The sequence below is a fragment of the Triticum aestivum genome, chromosome 1A (assembly GCF_018294505.1).
Source record: "Triticum aestivum cultivar Chinese Spring chromosome 1A, IWGSC CS RefSeq v2.1, whole genome shotgun sequence".
NCBI lineage: Eukaryota > Viridiplantae > Streptophyta > Magnoliopsida > Poales > Poaceae > Triticum > Triticum aestivum.
The window spans coordinates 497212-515954 of NC_057794.1; positions in this window are offsets into that span (position 1 = coordinate 497212).

Genomic DNA, 18743 nt, shown 5'->3' on the forward strand with positions numbered 1-18743 from the left:
GGTGCGCCATTAGCAGTTTTGCAAAAAAAAAAAAGAATAAAAAAATTCAGTACTGGCGCACTCCATGTCTGGTGCGCCATTACTAGTTAGAACTAGTAATGGCGCACTTCGGTAGGATGCGCCATTAGTATGTATGTAAAAATAAAAAAAATTATCACTAGTGGCGCACCTATTTTCTGGTGCGCCATTAGTGTCTTCCACACTAATGGCGCATGACCAACTGGTGCGCCATTAGTATATAGTAGTGGCGCACTACTTCCCTGGTGCGTCATTAGTGTCAATCCTATCTATAGCCCTTTTCCTAGTAGTGCTATCACGAGCAGTATACCTGTTTCGCATACCATTCCGCAGCCTGCCCCTGGAACGGACATGTTAAATAGTCCAACATTTTGCTTATCGCATTATTTGTATCGTTCTGCTTTGATCGCAACCCTTTTTAATAAACAATGCATAGCTTTTATCTATTTTTGCATTACTCTTTTTTTACAAATATATGTTCCTTAACGACATGTTGCACCCGTACACTTTGGTACGGCCAAAATACGGCAAGGGCTTTAGTACCCCTCAATATGGTGTGAGAAGTCCGAACACTTTAACAAGTACGGCACCCCGAACTTATAGCATTATATGCATCGGCTCCGAATCATGTCTTGGGTCAATAGTTGGGTTTGCCCAGCTCCTATGTTTTGGTGCCTTACGTTCTGCTATGTCGGCTAAGGTAGCATTAGGAGAACTACTGCGATTGTGCCCCAGTTGAGCTAGGACGAGCACCTCAGTAGAGAAAGCTAAAACTGACTGTCATGATGAAGCGAGAGCTGGTCGCTGTTCGAGAGGTTTTTCGAGTCCCTAAAGACTTATGCCGCTTAGAGCGAGGAGTCGGCTCTGTCCGGCCAAGGCGTGGATAGGGCCCCGAACTCGGTCTTCCGAATACCAGGGGCTTCGCCGAAATTTAAAATTATAGAATTCTATGGCTAAGTGAGAGTGTTCACGCATTATAGTCTGATTGCCTTGTTTGTTGTGCTGAGCGCCTCCCTCGAAGGACCCAAACATGGGAAAAAGAGTGCTCAGGTTTATCCCCGAACACCCCAGCACTAGTGGCACGGGGGCAGAAGCCGACGACTCGCCATCTCTCAGAATTGATAAACAACCGCACAGAAGGTAATATTTTAAATTCCAACAGCATTGCTTAGCGCATATGAACAAGTTTTCAGCGCATAGAAAAAAACGAGCGAGTTCTACTAAAAGATTACATCCCTTGAACATTCGTCCGCCATAAGGCAGGCACCCTTCAGAACATCCTTATAATAATTCTCGGGCTTGCGATGCTCTTTCCCCGGCGGTGGCCCGTCCTTCACAAGCTTCTCAGCATCCAGCTTGCCCCAGTGCACCTTAGCACGGGCAAGGGCCCTACAGGCACCTTCAATGCAGACAGAGCGCTTGATGACTTCGAGCCTTGGACATGCCCCCACCAGCTGCCGCACCAGCCCGAAATGGCTCCTAGGCAGAGCCTCTCCAGGCCACAGCCGAACTTGAGGCCCTTCGTGGCCTGTTCGGCCGCCTTGTGGAGCTCGACCAGTTGCTTCAGCTGGTCGCTCAGGGGCACGGGGTGTCCGGCCTCAGCATACTGAGACCAGAACACCTTCTCTGTCGAGCTGCCCTCCTCGGCTCGATAGAATGCGGCGGCATCAGACACGCTACGGGAAAGATCTGCGAACGCTCCTGGAGAGCTCTGGATTCGGGTAAGTAACAAGTAACTCACATTTATGTGTTTGCTTTGCATAAAGAATGCCTTACCCGCCACTATCTTTTTCACCGCATCCAACTCCTGGAGGGTCTTCTGGGATTCGGCCTTGGCAGACTTGGCATTTTTAATAGACACCGCGAGCTCGGACGCTCGCGTCTTTGAGTCAAGCTCCAAACTCTCATGTTTTTTCATGAGAGCCTGGAGCTCTTGCCGCACCTTGCCAACCTGGGCCTCATACTTCTCCCGCTCGGTGCGCTCCGTGGCCGCCCTCTTCTCGGCCTCGAGCAGCGCTTGCTTAAGGGTCGCCACCTCAGACGTGGTCCCTACAATAGCCATGATAATCCTGTCATTTTTTGCAATTGTACCTTTTTTATATATATTTAAACAAGGTATTTCGTACCTTCCTTGTCCTCGAGCTGCTTCTTGGCATGCTCAAGCTCTTGCTCGGACTGCTCGAGATTCTGCTTTAGCGTGTCCACTTCCACAGTCAGTGCGGCGGACGCCAGCAGAGAAGCCTGCATACGCATATTGACTCCTTTTTGTTAGACTTCTGCGAATTTTATTTGATCCTCTATTCGGCTTTTCTCCCTGAACGCCAAACAGAGCATCAGGGGCTACTATCTATGCGGTAATATTATTTACACATTCTTTACTTACCTCAAAGCCTGTTAAAAGGCTAGCACAAGCTTCAGTCAGTCCACTCTTGGCGGACTGAACCTTCTGGACCACCGCACTCATAATGGTGTGGTGCTCCTCGTCGATGGAGGCGCCTTTGAGCACCTCCAACATATTGTCCGGCGCCTCTGGTTGGACGGGGTCACCGGAACGGTGAGCTTGCTCCTCTTGGAAGGAGGTCGTCCGCCGGACTCTGGAACCTTTGAAGGTTCCGGAGTGGTGTCCGGCCTAGAGCCGGACTTGGAGCCCTGGGGGGTTTTATCCCCTTTACTCCTGGAGTCTGGGAGGTCGCCTTGCGGCGCCTCCAGGACCACCTCCTCCTGGCTTGGAACCTGTTGGGACAACACTTCAGCGTCGTCCATAGGGCGGGGGGAGGTAGCCGTCGGAAGTGAATTCACATCCGACGAGTCCAGTGAACAGCTCGATGACGCGTCGAGCCGGTCTTTGGGTGGGCTGCATAATCATATTCGACATAAGGGAAAGCTGTGCAATAAAGGAATACTATGAATTACTCTGTTATCCGGATACTTACAATTTCGCTAGGGGCTTGGCCCTGAGAGGCCACTCCTCTCCGCCGTCGTCGACATTGGTGGAGTAGTCCGGAGGAAGGGTTTTCCCCTTCTTGGACACTTCGGCCTCCCAGTGAGGGCGGCCTTCCTTTTCTTCTCTCCTCCCATTGGAGGGGGAGAGGTCTCTTCTTCCTCCTCCTCGTCTTCACGGGAGGATGCGCCTTGGAGCCGTCGGATGATGAACTCGACACCTCCTGGCGCCGGGCACTTTTTCGAGTCCCCGTGGCCTTCTTCATGGCCTTCTTCTCCGGCACCACATAGGGTGCCAGAACCAGTAGCTTTGCCAAGCGGGCATCGGCTGGGTCTTTGGGCAAAGGAGCCGGACAGTCGATCTGTCCGGACTTCGCCTGCCAATCCTGTCAAAGGTAAGGGAGCTTATATCCCGCATAGAGTTAAACTATGAAAAACTAATACCCTGTAAAAGGTACAAACAACTTACCGTGCTAGCGTGACGCTGCGCGCTGAATCCACGATCCTCGGTAGCGGATGTGGGAGCCTCGGCGCCCTTGAAAAGCACCTTCCAGGCATCTTCATACGTCATGTCGAAGAGCCTGCTCAGAGTTCAGTGCTGCGCCGGGTTGAACTCCCACAGATTGAAGGCCCGTTGTTGACACGGGAGGATCTGGCGGATGAGCATAACCTGGACTACGTTGACAAGCTTGAGCTGCTTATTCACCAGGGTTTGGATGCATCTTTGCAGTCCAGTCACCTCTTCTTTGCTGCCCCACGACAGGCCCGTCTCTTTCCAGGATGTGAGCCACGTTGGGGGTCCGGACCGGAACTCGGGGGCTGCGACCCCTATCAGGGTCGCGTGGCTCGGTGATGTAAAACCACCCCGATTGCCACCCCTTCAGGGTCTCCACAAAGGATCCCTAGAGCCATAAGACGTTGGGCATCTTGCCCACCATGGCGCCTCTACACTCCGCCTGGTTGCCGCGCACCACCTTCGGCTTGACATTGAAAGTCTTGAGCCATAGGCCGAAATGGGGGCGGATGCGGAGGAAAGCCTCACACACGACGATAAACGCCAAGATGTTGAGGATGAAGTTCGGGGCCAGATCATGGAAATCCAGGCCGTAGTAGAACATGAGTCCCCGGACGAATGGGTGGATAGGAAAGCCCAGTCCGTGGAGGAAGTGGGGAAGGAACACTACCCTCTCATGGGGCCTTGGGGTGGGAAGGAGCTGCCCCTCTTCAGGAAGCGGGTACGCGATGTCGTTATACAAGTATACGGCCTTCCTCAGTTTTTGATGTGTCCCTACGTGACGGAGCAGACCATCCACTTGCCTCCCGCTCCGGACATGGCTGGAAAAAGTTGAGGTGGGGAGTGCGGACTTGGGCGCTGGAGCTCGAGTGCGCGAAAATGGATAGGCAAAGGAGGAAGAAGGCGTAGGTGAAAAGGTGGATCCTTATCCCCTTATATGGGTGGACGCAACTGCGTGTCCCCACCAGCCTGATAAAACTCGCTTATCTCCAAGTGCCGTAATCAATGGCACGGTTGGGTTACCCACGCCCGTATTGATGAGAATCCCGGAATAAGGGGACACGATCTCTGCTTCGACGAGACATGCCAAGGAAACCGCCTCGCATGACACGCTAAGGTGGGACAATAAAACGATTCGAATAAAGGCTTGGCCGTGGTGCGATGTCACACTACAGAATACGTCAGCAGATTAGATTTGTGTAAATATTATTCTCTCTATGGCAATATGTGGAAACTTATTTTGTAGAGCCGGACACTATCTTTGTGTTCAAAATCTTCTATGAAGTACTTGGAGGAGGAACCCGCCTTGCAATGTCGAAGACAATCTAGGCACCGGACTCATCGTCATTGAAGCCTGGTTCAGGGGCTACTGAGGGAGTCCTGGATTAGGGGGTGTCCGGATGGCCGGACTATACCTTCAGCCGGACTCCTGGACTATGAAGATACAAGATTGAAGACTTCGTCCCGTGTCCGGAAGGGACTTTCCTTGGCGTGGAAGGCAAGCTTGGCGATACGGATATATAGATCTCCTACCATTGTAACCGACTTTGTGTAACCCTAACCCTCTCCGGTGTCTATATAAACCGGAGGGTCTTAGTCCGTAGGACAACATACAGAACAACAATCATACCATAGGCTAGCTTCTAGGGTTTAGCCTCTCCGATCTCGTGGTAGATCTACTCTTGTACAACCCATATCATCAATATTAATCAAGCAGGACATAGGGTTTTACCTCCATCAAGAGGGCCCGAACCTGGGTAAAACTTCGTGTCCCATGCCTCCTGTTACCATCCGGCCTAGATGCACAGTTCGGGACCCCCTACCCAAGATCCGCCAGTTTTGACACCGACACTAAGCTTGGGGATTCCCAAGGCACCCCAAGGTAATATTCAAGGATAGCCAAGAGCCTAACCTTGGGGATGCCCCGGAAGGCATCCCCTCTTTCGTCTTCCTTCATCGGTAACTTTACTTGGAGCTATATTTTTATTCACCACATGATATGCGTTTTGCTTGGAGCATCAATTTATTTTGTTAGGATTTGCTTGCTGTTATTTAGAACAATGTTTTGCATCTTTTATTTCAATAAAAGTGGCATTGATAGCCTTTACTATGCCTATTTTAGAAGTCCACATGTTGCTGTTTGAAAACAGAAAGTTTACCGCTGTTGCAATAATTCCTTAGAAAAGTCAGAATGTGATAAAATGTTGAAACCTTTTGCATATTAAGATCTGATAAATTTACTACAGTTGGAATTTTCTTTCATAATTTTTGGAGTTAGGTAAGTTTGGATCTTGTTGCACTCTTTACAGACTGTCCTGTTTAGGCAGATTGCTGTTATGTTTGCATTGTTTGCATATGTTTTCTTCTTTAATGATTCTATTTGAGGATAGGACTATGAAATATGTAGAGGAATTTAGTATGACATGTTGAATAATAATTTTAGTGATTTGCTACAGTAGAGTATGATAAGGTTTTGGCAATGGTTCATACTAACTTATCTCATGAGTCCTTGTTGAGTTTTGTGTGGATGAAAGCTTTTGAGATTTAGGGAGACCGTGATATGAGAGGAATTAAGGAGACACAAAATCTCAAGCTTGGGGATGCCCAAGGCATCCCCAGATAATACTTCAAGAAGTCTCAAGCGTCTAAGCTTGGGGATACCCCGGTTGGCATCCCACCTTTCTTCTTCAACAACTATCGGTTAGTTTTGGTTGATCCTAAGTTTTTGCTTCTTCACATGATGTTTGCCATTCTTAGAATGCTATTTTATTTAGTTTTGCTTGCTGTTTGAATAAAATACCAAGACCTGAAATTATTAAATGTTAGAGAGTCTTCATATAGTTTCATAATTATTCGACTACTCATTGATCTTCACTTATATCTTTCGGAGTAGTTTGTCATTTGCTCTAGTGCTTCACTTATATCATTTTAGAGCACGGTGGTGGCTTTACTTTTTAGAAATAGATGAACTCTCATGCTTCACTTATATCATTTTGAGAGTATTTAGAACAGCATGGTAGTTTGCTTTGGTTATGAATTTAGTCCTAATATGATGGGCATCCAAGAGGGATATAATAAAAACATTCATATAAAATGCATTGAATACTATGAGGAGTTTGATACTTGATGATTGTTTTGAGATATGAAGATGGTGATATTAGAATCATGCTAGTTGAGTAGTTGTGAATTTGAGAAATACTTGCGTTGAAGTTTGTGATTCCCGTAGCATGCACGTATGGTGAACCATTATGTGATAAAGTCGGAGCATGATTTATTTATTGATTGTCTTCCTTATGAGTGGCGGTTGGGGACTAGCGATAGTCTTTTCCTACCAATCTATCCCCCTAGGAGCATGCACGTAGTACTTTGTTTCGATAACTAATAGATTTTTGCAATAAGTATGTGAGTTCTTTATGACTAATGTTGAGTCCATGGATTATACGCACTCTCACCCTTCCACCATTGCTAGCCTCTCTAATACCATGCACCTTTCACTGCTAACATAAACCCACCATTTACCTTCCTCAAAACAGCTGCCATACCTACCTATCATGGCATTTCCATAGCCATTCCGAGATATATTGCCATGCAACCTTCCACTGTTCCGTTTATTATGATACGCTCCATCATTGTCATATTGCTTTGCATGATCATGCAGTTGACATTGTATTTGTGGCAAAGCCACCGTTCATAATTCTTTCATACATGTCACTCATGCATCATTGCACATCCCGGTACACCGCCGGAGGCATTCATATAGAGTCATATCTTGTCCTAAGTATCGAGTTGTAATTCTTGAGTTGTAAGTAAATAAAAGTGTGATGATCATCATTATTAGAGCATTGTCCCAGTGAGGAAAGGATGATTGAGACTATGATTCCCCCACAAGTCGGGATGAGACTCCGGACGAAAATAAGAAAATAAAAGAGGCAAAGAAGCCCAAACTAAAAAAAAGAGAAAAGAGGCCACAAAAAGGAGAAGGCCCAAATAAAAAAATGAGAGAAAAAGAGAGAAGGGGCAATGCTACTATCCTTTTACCACACTTGTGCTTCAAAGTAGCACCATGATCTTTGTGATAGAGAGTCTCCTATGTTGTCACTTTCATATACTAGTGGGAATCTTTCATTATAGAACTTGGCTTGTATATTCCAATGATGGGCTTCCCCAAAATGCCCTAGGTCTTCGTGAGCAAGCGAGTTGGATGCACACCCACTAGTTTCTTTTGTTGATCTTTCATACATTTATAGCTCTAGTGCATCCGTTGCATGGCAATCCCTACTCACTCACATTGATATCTATTGATGGGCAGCTCCATAGCCCATTGATATGCCTAGTCAATGTGAGACTATCTTCTCCCTTTTTGTCTTCTCCACAACCATCATTCTATTCCACCTATAGTGCTATGTACATGGCTCACGCACATGTATTGCGTGAAGATTGAAAAAGTTTGAGAACATCAAAAGTATGAAACAATTGCTTGGCTTGTCATCGGGGTTGTGCATAATTTAAATATTTTGTGTGATGAAGATAGAGCATAGCCAGACTATATGATTTTGTAGGGATAGATTTCTTTGGCGATGTTATTTTGAGAAGACATGATTGCTTAGTTAGTATGCTTTAAGTATTATTATTTTTATGTCAATATTAAAATTTTGTCTTGAATCTTATGGATCTGAATATTCTTTCCACAATAAAGAGAACTACATGGATAAATATGTTAGGTAGCATTCCACATCAAAAATTCTGTTTTTATCATTTACCTACTTGAGGATGAGCAGGAATTAAGCTTGGGGATGCTGATACGTCTCCAACGTATCTATAATTTTTGATTGTTCCATGCTATTATATTATCAACCTTGGATGTTTTATATGCATTTATATACCATTTTATATGTTTTTTGGGACTAACCTATTAACCTAGAGCCCAGTGCCAGTGCCAGTTTCTGTTTTTTCCTTGTTTTAGAGTATCACAGAAAAGGAAAATCAAATGGAGTTTAAGTGACCTGAAACTTCACGGAACTTATTTTTGGATCAGAAGTAGCCCAGAAGACTTGGAGTCCACGTAAGGGAAGCTTCGAGGAGGCCACGAGGTAGGGGGCGCGCCCACCCCCCTGGGCGTGCCCTCCACCCTCGTGGGCCCATCGTGGCTCCCCTGACGTACTTCTTCCGCCTATATGTCTCCATATACCCTAAAAACATCCAGGAGCACAATAGATCGGGAGTTCCGCCGCCGGAAGCCTCCATAGCCACCGAAAACCAATCTAGACCCATTCCGGCACCCCGCCGGAGGGGGAATCCCTCTCCGGTGGCCATCTTCATCATCCCGGTGCTCTCCATGACGAGGAGGGAGTAGTTCTCCCTCGGGGCTGAGGGTATGTACCAGTAGCTATGTGTTTGATCTCTCTCTCTCTCTCGTGTTCTTGAGGTGATGCGATCTTGATGTATCGCGAGCTTTGCTATTATAGTTGGATCTTATGTTTCTTCTCCCCCTCTACTCTCTTGTAATGGATTGAGTTTCCCCTTTGAAGTTATCTTATCGGATTGAGTCTTTAAAGATTTAAGAACACTTGATGTATGTCTTGCCGTGCGTATCTGTGGTGACAATGGGATATCACGTGATTCACTTGATGTATGTTTTGGTGATCAACTTGCGGGTTCCGCCCATGAACCTATGCATAGGGGTTGGCACACATTTTCGTCGTGATTCTCCGGTAGAAACTTTGGGGCACTCTTTGAGGTTCTATGTGTTGGTTGAATAGATGAATCTAAGATTGTGTGATGCATATCGTATAATCATACCCGCGGATACTTGAGGTGACATTGGAGTATCTAGGTGACATTAGGGTTTTGGTTGATTTGTGTCTTAAGGTGTTATTCTAGTACGAACTCTAGGGCTGTTTGTGACACTTATAGGAATAGCCCAACGGATTGATTGGAAAGAATAACTTTGAGGTGGTTTCGTACCCTACCATAGTCTCTTCATTTGTTCTTCGCTATTAGTGACTTTGGAGTGACTCTTTGTTGCATGTTGAGGGATAGTTATGTGATCCAATTATGCTATTATTGTTGAGAGTACTTGCACTAGTGAAAGTATGAACCCTAGGCCTTGTTTCAACGCATTGCAATACCATTTACGCTCACTTTTATCATTAGTTACCTTGCTGTTTCTATTCAGATTACAAATACTCATATCTACTATCCATATACCACTTGTATCACCATCTCTTCGCCAAACTAGTGCACCTATACAATTTACCATTGTATTGGGTGTGTTGGGGACACAAGAGACTCTTTGTTATTTGGTTGTAGGGTTGCTTGAGAGAGACCATCTTCATCCTACGCCTCCTACGGATTGATAAACCTTAGGTCATCCACTTGAGGGAAATTTGCTACTGTCCTACAAACCACTGCACTTGGAGGCCCAACAACGTCTACAAGAAGAAGGTTGTGTAGTAGACATCAGTGCTCAACAAACGAGATAATTCTGCAAGTACAGACTGATAGCTGGGATGCATTAGGGATATTGTTTCTTCATCGTGATAATAAGTGCATGTACTTGTTTCGAAAAATTTGGATAACTGGGAATTCGAACGGCAGGTGCTTATGCTACCCATCAAATAAAAATCAGGTGCTTGAAAATTTGTTTCAAAACAAATGATTCAGCTTTATATCCACGTCCACCCTCGACATGATGGTTGGAATCAAATGCCAAGTTCATACGAAAAGACCGTTAACAACAATACTAACTTGCGGACGACAAGGTACTACAAGTACCACTACCAAACTAACTTATAATCTTTTTACTCCTGGCCCTAGTGTTCGTCTGGTAGAAAATCTTGCAGAGGACTAGCTCCCGCTTCTTCTCTTGCTCCAGGTCCCCGAGGTGGTACTGGTGCATCACCCAGTTGGTCCTCTGTTGGTCGAAGTTCTTATTGGTGTGCAGCACCAGAACCTTTATGCTGCCCATCTGCCGGCCGTTGACCATCACCGGCAAGGTATTGCCGGTGTTGTGCCACATCGCGTGCATGCCGCACTCCGACTATATCTTGCGACGCGTCCACGTGCCCCTTTTGAATGCCCTAGAATTTTGCTGGAAGAAATGCTTGCTTAGGCCACTCAGTGTGATACCTGCAGTATTGTCGAATACAGGTTTTAGTGTACGTAGTTGGAATTTTCATAACATCTTTGGCATGTTGCAGTCACTTGTTTCACTTTTTATTAACTGTCAAATTGTAATTGCTTCACCATGTCTGCGTCTAAAAAGAAAAATAGAGCTATAATCAAAGGAATATGTTTGTGCAAGTAGACGGCCGATCGGTGTCTTACCTGGAAGTTTCTCAGGATGAGTGTAGCATATGCCGTGCTCGCTGTCGATGGTTGGTATGAACAAATCGATGAGAGGGTGAGATCTCGCGCTGTCAGCACTCACTTTGGCCTGAAGGTGCTCGATCAGCTCCTGATATGTGGGATCGAACTTGACGCCAGCTGGCAGCACCGACCAATCCTTCTTCGACTTGCATCGGTTAATTCCAGTTATATGGTACTCAATGTATGATCAATCAAATGTTTTAAGTGAATGATGAAATATTTCGACAGATAAGTGGTACTCCAAATCTGAAGTCAAGAATACCCGAAAATTCCGCCGGGATTCTTGTGTCACCTCACGCGCAGTGTGTTGTCACGTCAATTCAATGTGTAGACATGATGAATAATTTGACCGACGTATACTAGTACTGCTACTGTACTACTTACTAGTCGTATTTAGTGTCACATTTTAACCATAGGTTTAACTAACAAGTACGCATTTGAAGCCTATATATATATATATATATATAATGCACAGCATCTCCATCATCATTATCAGTACATCCTGCGCAGGTGAGTTAGGATGCACTTGATCCTAGAAAGGTATCTATCCTTCAAACCAGAGGAGTGCTTCAAACTAACAACAATACATAATATCCAACAAAAGAGGGTCATGCTACAGCAGCAGAATACATGGCTCAGTCTAGATATCAGTACGAATCAAGTTGTGCATATTTGCTGTTGGCATGAACCACATCGCCGCATGTTGGGTTTGCAAAAGCCAGCCATCGCATGGAAGCTTGATGCCTTTCGCACACTGAAGATTATCTGACAACAAGCTGTGTCGACGAATCTCTGGATATGGTGATTCATGAAACCCATGGTATGATGTGTAAACATAGTCCCCCCTGGCGAATGGAAGTTGCATAGCACGGTAATCATCGCCGGTGATATGATCGATGATTGGTTGGAAGATTAGATAATTGAGCCCGAGGAACATGGAGTGGTTGCCGAGGCTGTAAACCCGCCTCTAGTTGAATATGCCTGGCCCAATGGAGCTAGGATCTTTCTCAAACACGAAGCAACCATAGCCATCAATGTCATGAACGCCCCAGACATTGTACTGCATGTGGTTTGATGTAATGGTTTGGTCAATTTGGTACGTGCGAATGAGCATCAAATGGCCGCCGTCAGCCGAACGAGCGATAAACCACCACCCATCGGCTGGTATGATTCCAGGTCCTGGAATCATGAAGGCCAGTGCATTTGCGTCTGCTGCAACAATTCAAATTGGAGACCAAAAGGACAAAAATCTTCCCCTAATAATAAAGCAAATAGTGCTTCTGGTCATCTGTCACTAAAATTATCCTTGGAGTTGTAAATAATTACCCACCATGCCACCGGTAAGTGGGAAAAAACGGTTCACTTTTTTTTCAATTCGCGGTCGGCTTCTGTTTATTTAAGGTAAGGCCATGTCATTCATCACAAGCGGTAGGCTGGTGTGGCGGTATTTGCCTCACGCCTTTGTACCAAAGACCCGGGTTCGAATCTGGTTCTCTCCCTTTTTCTCTTTCTCCTTCTCCTTTTCTCTCCTACTTAACAGATGGGCCACATAATGTTTCAGTTCCGGCCCAGCTACCCTATTTTTATTTTTTCTAGTTTTGGGCACATTCAAATGTTTTTTTAACTCATAACTTTCAAACCCTACATCTAACATGTCATATCTAGAAACATCTCAAAAAATCATGCAGATTTAAATATGCTATTATATTAATCATTTCTAAAACTTTGTTTATGATACAACCTTAATTAATATCTTATTTACATGTGGTATTTTGAAAATGTCAGTTTACCATTGATATTTATGTTGTCTAGTATTCAAAAAATCATCCAACCTTATGCTTTTTGCAAAACACCACTTATCATGTTGTTTGTTGTGTGGCATCGTGAAATATTTCAAGGGATTTGCTGATGTTCTAAGGTGTGAGTATGAGGAATGAAATTTTTTCCCGTTGCAACTCACAGGCATGTTTTGCTAGTAAACAATCATGTTCAGAGTATGTGTGGAATTAAGATTATTATAACAGTGACACATATCATAGACAGAGAATTGCAATGTCGTGGTCATAATCATACCCCAAGTTAAAAAATAAGACAATGGCTTTCATATTCTAGCAATATGTCATGGTTCAAACATCATGTAACAATGAGAGGAAAACAGCTATGACAGAGCCTACTCATATTCTACCATAACACTTACTACTACTGTTCCCATATCAACTCTAAGCAATAACATGCGTTGTTATAAAAATCTTGGAAATGAGAGTAACATATAGCAATCATGATGTTATGCTCATAATATCTATTCTAACAATCATTAGATGCCAATTATTCTCATATCAACTCTAACAATAACATGTGTGGTCATAAAAATGTAGGAAATGAGAGGAACATATAGCAATGATGTGGTCATAGACATACTATCTATTCTAAATTGTACGATGAACAGGCAGTCGTATTCATAAGGTAAAAATGAGATGAGATAGAACAATTACACGACGATAGATTCCACCAGTATAGGCAGCCAATCTGTGCGTCGACCACGTAAATGATGCCATCATGCACTATAACATCAGAAAAATGTTGCCTCAACAGGATTGATGATGAGCCATAACCATGTATGGCGAACGGATTACAGATAGACTAATCCCATGTTGAACAAGGCAATGAGCTTGTAATCCATGTAGTCTTTTGATGGTGTGGGCACTTCACAGATTAGAACTTTCAGCAAACAGAGGTCGAGCCAAAAGCTTGACAAGTCTCGTGCATAGTAGGCAGGAGTGTCCGGCGGGCCGTGAGGCTCGATGGCGGCGGTATCCAATGATGGAAGGGTGATCTCTCGCTGGGTGTAGATATCCACGAGACGCCACAGACTACCAGATTGGTGGATGAGGACGATCCAATTGTCCTTCATGCTTGCCCAGTACTGGACGCGCATGAAGGACAGGTGGACGGGTAGTGGTAGAATGTCGAGGGGCACCACGACAACCTCTGTAGGATCGTCAAGTTGGTGTCTGGGCCACCTGCGAGGATCGGGTGCAAGGATCGAGCAACAGCAAGTAGGGTGTCTTGAAAAGAGTCGGCGGGTTGCAGATGAGTAGATGGTACAAAGACACCGAGCATGCGGCCAGACGGACGGTGCTGAGTAGGTCCATACGATTACAGATCTGCTCCAAGAGAACATCGGGGAGGGAATTCCAATCGCGGCTCTGCGTGTCAGTCAGTTCTGCCATTGGGGTTTTCGGTGCCTGCGAGCCAGCGGGGGAAGTGGATTCGGGCGGGCGAGCGAAGAAGCTTCTCCTCGTGTGGCCGAGTAGTGAGCGGGGGCGGGGGGTATGGTACGCGCGAGCTACCAAGGAAGATAGCACGGGCGAGCGAGAAGTGAGCGGGGGGAAATGGTGTGCGGCCGACGATGGGGAAGAGAGGAGGAAGAAGAGTAGAAGACGGGGAAGAAAGTGCATTAAATCTCAATTCTACTACTACTACCAGGACATACCGTCCTTCGGAGTGTAAATAGTTACACCGATGACATGTGGGTCTACCACAAGAGAGCCCATATGTCAGTTAATGGAGGACAGAAGCGTGCTCTACTGGCAAACATGATGGCAGTTCTGGGTAAGGCTTATTTAGTAGCACCAACACGCTGGTTCAGCTTATTAATTAAGTGTCCCATCTTCTGCAGCGTGTATTGTCACTTCACTGCGAAGACTAGTTGAATAGTTCTCTCTGACCGAGATGGGGAATAATGGACCATGAAGACTTCCTTTCTACATTATCCCTATGCCTCTACGCTCACTTCACTCATTTTTCTCCGTACGTAGTCACTTGTTGAAATCTCTAGAAAGACAAATACTCCGTATTTGGGAACAGAGGGAGTATCACCATATGGAGGGAATAGAGGAAGCTTGAAATATGAACATGTGAATGGGACGGAGTAAGCCCCATGCGTGCATGCATTCAACATGCAACACTCACACGTACACATGGATGCACGCAACACTCATGCACTCATGCACCCATGCGGCACATAGCACACGACGCAACACACACGCTCACGCTCAAGTGCTCAACTGTAACGCCCCGAGACCGATGTGCCAAGTGTCCTCCAGTGATTCGCTATTGTTGCCTTGTCATTGCTTGCGTGTCAGGCATTCCATATCATGTCATCATGTGCATTTCATTTGCATACATGTTTGTCTCATGCATCCGAGCATTCTCCCCGTTGTCCGTTTTGCAATCCGGCGCTCCTATGTCACCCGGTGTCCCTTTCTACCTCTTTTCATGTGCGGGTGTTAAACGTTTTCGGATTGGACCGAGATTTGTCATGCGGCGTTGGTTTACTACCGGTAGACCGCCTATCAAGTTTCATGACATTTGGACTTCGTCTGGTACTCCAACGGTTAACCGAGGGACCGAAAAGGCCTCGTGCGTGTTGCAGCCCAACACCCTTTTCAAAGTGGTCCAAAACCCACCTAAACCCCCTCTATCATCTTGGTCGTTCGATCACGACCGCGTGGCCGAAAACCGCACCTCATTTGGACTCTCCTAGCTCCCTCTACCTATAAATATGTTATCCCCTCCGAAATTCACGCACATGAAACCCTAAAAAATCCTCCCCGCGCCGCCGGACACTTCCTCCCGCGCCAGCCGGACATGTCCACCCCGCATCCACCTTACTCCGACCAATGAGGGCTTGCCACGTCATCTCTGCCACCTGGCTTCCCCGCGTCCTCCCACCGCGCGGCCCGGCGGAGCCCATCGCGGGCCCGCCCGGCCCGAACCGCCGCCGCCCCACGCCTGTGCGTTCTGCTGCCCGAGCGCCCAAGTTCTCCGTCACCTAGCGCCGCCCATCCACGCCCGCCGACCGCCGCCTCCGCCCAGCTCCACCACTACGCCGCCATCGCCGGTGAGCTGCCGAGCTTCGGCGATCACGCCCGCCTTGGCGCCCGAGCCTGCGCCGCTCGTCCCCGCACTGCTGGCCGCCGGATGTGGCGATCCCCGCTGCGGATCCAGCCAGATCCAGGTCGCCCCGGCCTTAGGCGTCCTTCTCCGGCATCGAGTTCGCCACCGACGTCCTCGGCCCGCCACGGCACCGCGTCATCCCGGAGTTGCCTTGACCCTCGATCCAAACGCCACCCCCCAGATCTGCACCGCGCTGTCCCGTACCACGAGATCCCGTTGACTTTCTCCGGAGGTTGAATTTCGTCCAAGTCTCAGTAATTTTGTGCATTTTTCATCGCATCATAACTTCGTCACCATGGCTCCGATTCGTGCGGGTATCATATCAAAATGTTCGTCTCGATGAGTACATCATTTCGTCTCATTGCATCATTTTCATTTGAGCTCATCTTGATGCCCGAAATGCTGTTGGAAGAGGGCTATGTGATGATTATTTTAGATCTGTTTCAGCAAATGCACTTTTGTCATTTTGCCATGATTAATGTGTGCATGCTATGATCCTAAGCTCTACATGTGTTTTGTAGAATGCCATGCCATCTTCACAGGGGTGTATGCCATGTATTTTTGTGATCTTTGTGGTAACTAGCACAAGCATGCAAAGTAGCTTACTCAATGATGCTGATTTCAGGGACTTAGAATTTCACTAAGTCCTTGTCCTAATATTGGTTTTATGCCATATGTTCATGTTGTTTCCTAGTGATCTGTTCCTCTTTTGAGCATGATCAGTAATGATGTTTTGTTAATATTGTGGTGCTCTATCCATCCATGTCTTTGTTTGCAATTATGGAGCACCCTAGCTTGAGTCAATCGAGCTCTACTTTTGCTATAAAATGTTCCTGGCAGATTGTTAACATGTTTAGTGATTTTGCCGAGCTTGTTGTTGTTGATCCGTGCATGCTATGTTGTTGTTCTTGCCATGTCTAGCTTCTATGCCATGTCTATTTGCTGGGTGTATGCTTAGTTTGTCATGCCATACTTTGTAGTGAGTGCATCGAGCTCATAAATGCACGCTCTTGATCTTCACCAGCTCCCCCCGTTGCAGCATCACCGTATTCAGTGGGCACATAGTTGTCATCGTAGTCTTCTTCTTTGCCGTCTTCCATCATAACCCCTATTTCTCCGTGCCTCGTCCAAACATTATAGTGTGGCATGAAACCCTTGTAAAGCAGGTGGGAGTGAAGGATTTTCCGGTTAGAGTAAGACCTCGTATTCCCACATTCAGTGCATGGACAACACATAAAACCATTCTGCTTGTTTGCCTCAGCCGCATCGAGAAACTCATGCACACCCTTAATGTACTCGCGGGTGTGTATGTCACCGTACATCCATTGCTGGTTCATCTGCGTGCATTATATATAATTAAGTGTCCAAATTAATAGAAGTTCATCATCACATTAAAACCAAAGTGCATACATAGTTCTCATCTAACAACATATAGCTCTCCAGAGCATCTAATTAATTAAACCATACATTGAAACTATGTAAAACATTTCAATGCGAAAACAAATGCGATCATAATCGCAACCAAGGTAACAATTCATCCAACGGCATAATGATACCAAGCCTCGGTATGAATGGCATATTTTCTAATCTTTCTAATCTTCAAGCGCATTGCATCCATCTTGATCTTGTGATCATCGACAACATCCGCAACATGCAACTCCAATATCATCTTCTCCTCCTCAATTTTTTTTATTTTTTTCTTTCAACAAATTGTTTTCTTCTTCAACTAAATTTAACCTCTCGACAATAGGGTCGGTTGGCATTTCCGATTCACATACATCCTAGATAAATAAAATCTATGTCACGTTGGTTGGCATAATTTTCATAAACAATAAATGAACCAATAGTTATAAAGATAATATACATACCACATCTGAATCATAGACAGGACGAGGGCCGACGGGGGCGGATACCAAAACCATCGCACTATATAAGATGCAATAATAAATGTAAGAAAATGATACAAGTATCTATCTAAACATACAAGTAAGAATATTTTTCCTTTCCGAAAGAAGATAAGAACAAGAGCCTGACCACGGTGGTGTCGGTGATGAGATCGGCGCGGGTGATCGACGGCGGTGAAGACAGGGACGGGGCATGACGGACCGCAAAATCTAGACAAATGTCGAGGAAAATGGAGCTTGGAGGTCGAGCTTCGAGAGGAGAAAGCTTAAGTAGTGTGGCTAGGGCATTCCATCGAACACCTCATGTGCATAGGAGGTGAGCTAGAGCACCACAAAGCCCTCTCCCCCTCGGCCAGAGAAAAACAGAGCACTGGGGTGCTCTGCTCGCGAGCGAGGGGTATATATAGGCACCTCATTGGTCCCGGTTGGTGACATGAGCCGGGACTAAAGGGGAGCCTTTGGTCCCGGTTCAAGCCACGAACGGGGACCAATGGTGGTGGGCCAGGAGCGAGGCCCATTGGTCCCGGTTCATCCAACCAACCGGGACCAAAAGGTCCAGATGAACTGGTACCAATGGCCCACGTGGCCTGGCCGCCCCCCCTGGGCTCACGAACCGGGACCAATGCCCACATTGGTCCCGGTTCTGGACTGAACCGGGACTAATGGGCTGACCCGGCCTGGACCAAAGCCCTGTTTTCTACTAGTGATGTCCGGTTGTAGAAAACCTAAAGTTTAACTTAATTAAAATGCATCAACCGCGTGTGTAACCGTGATGGTCTCTTTCCGGTGGAGTTCGGGAAGTGAACACGGTGTTGGAGTTATGTTTGACGTAGGTTGTTCTAGGATCACTTCTTGATCATAGTTTCTCGACCGTGCTTTGCCTTCTCTTCTCGCTCTCATTTGCGTATGTTAGCCACCACATATGCTAGTCGCTTGTTGCAGCTTCACCTCATACCTTTTACCCTACCTATAAGCTTAAATAGCCTTGATCGCGAGGGTGTAAGATTGCTGAGTCCCTGTGACTCACAGATACTTCCAAA